The following is a 1965-nucleotide window of genomic DNA, read 5'->3' on the forward strand; positions in this document are numbered from 1 at the left end:
GCGCCGCGCCCGCGCCCCGGACGGTTGCCAGTGCGAGGGGCGGGGACGGGCACGGCTGAGGAGGAGGGGGGGGGGGTCTGTCTGCTTGCTCGCTCAAGCCTAATTATGGTTTATTTCCTCCCTCCTTCTTTTGATGTGTGAAGGAAAGGGAACCAAACCCATCTCTTTTAAACACGAGGGATGCAGACATCCTCTTTCGGACACTTTGGTTTGCTCTGCTAAGCATGCTCCCTGCCCCCTAAAAGAAATAGGAAAACTACCGCGAAAAGCAAAGGCACATCTTGGGAGGACGGAAGAGAGGGTTGTTTTTGTTTTCCGTTCTTTTCCTTAAAAAATAAAAATCGGACCTCTAAAGCAGAAATATTTTTTAAGAGTTGTCCCTTCCAGTCTTATGTAGAAAAGACCTGTAGGGGACAGGAGCTCCACAAGGAGACCAGCAGAACCAAAAAAATCTGGGCCCAGAGGGTCCTGCAGAGACCGATGCTCCAACCAAGGAGCATGCATGGAGAGGTCCTAAAACCCCTGCTCAGATAGAGCCCATGGCAGCTGAGTCTCCAAGAGGGTTCCCTGGTAAGGGGAGCAGGGACTTTCTCTGACATGAACTGAGGATCACCTTCCCCTCGGGAGTGCAGCCTTGCCAGGCCAAGGGGGAAGACAATGCAGCCAGTCCTGTTGAGACCTGATAGGCTGGGGTGAAATAGAAGGGGAGGAGGACCTCCCCTATCACTGGACTAGAGGGGGGGATGGGGGGGGGGGGAATTGGGAGGCGACGAGGGAGGGGGCTATAGCTGGGATACAAAGTGAATAAATTTAATAAACAAATATTTTTTTAAAAGAGTTGTCCCTTCCAACATGTCATTCCCTCTTCTGAGCTACTGTGACTCAGCCACAAGGAAAAATATTTAGAAATCATCCATGTTCTGTGACAAACATTTCTCAAACATCATTTATGCTATGCACTAATGAACCCGTCAAAATATAACAGTTCGCTAGCAAATTAAATGTTATTCTTGTCCATATCCAAATCACACCCAGGAAAAATGGCATGTAAAAGACCTTTCCTCAAAAACTACCGTGCTGTGATTTTACGGTGCGTTTATGTTTGCGTGGTGTTTACACTTACTCCGACTCTTCATTCTTTTGGTGATGTGTACTTTATTACATCCTTTACTTTTCCTTTAGTGTATGAATTTTTTTGCCCTGCATGTCTTTCTGTTCTCCACATTTGTGCTTGGTCCCTGTGGAGGTCAGAAGAGGGCACTAGATCCCCTGGAACAGGAGTTATAGGTGACCATGATCCAGTAGGTGGGGACTGGGAATCAAACCCGGGTCCTCTGTAGAAGCAGCCAGTACTCTTAACTGCTGTGCTGTCTCTTCTGCTCTCATAATTTAACAGTAAAATGTTGTACTGTACCCTGAATTAAACACCACCATCCCTTGGAGCCTGTCTCTGAAAGCGAGGCTCCACCTCTGAAGCCTTCCTTTTGTTTCACTCTCTTCATATGTAAAACAAGAAAAACAATGAGGTTCACTGAAATGGCAGTTTATAGCAAATGTTCTGTTACTGTGATTGGTAGTGTTGTCATCATTATTCCCTAAGTGTATCTTTACATATTGGAAAAAAAAAAACTTGAAATATTACAGCTTCATCTTGAGTTCAGTTACAGAAAAAAGTGTCTTGCTTTTGGAATGTCTGAAAACAAATACTCTTTTTAAAATCATCTTAATTCAAAGTAGAACGCATTCATGTGGTACAGAGCACAGCCTTGCTCTTTCCTTGCCCATACGCAAATCCTGAGTCATCCTGGTTGCAAACAATCTTTTCCTTTTGTTCTTGCTGACTCCTTCTTAATCACAGTTCTTTATTTGGCAAGTGAGGTATTGAAGGAGAGCTGACACCAAGATGGAAGCATGGCTTTTGGGAGCACTAAAAGCTGACATTTTTACTTTTCTTTGTAATCTCCC

Source organism: Psammomys obesus, unplaced genomic scaffold (genome assembly GCF_907164565.1).
Source record: "Psammomys obesus unplaced genomic scaffold, mPsaObe1.curated_primary_1811, whole genome shotgun sequence".
NCBI lineage: Eukaryota > Metazoa > Chordata > Mammalia > Rodentia > Muridae > Psammomys > Psammomys obesus.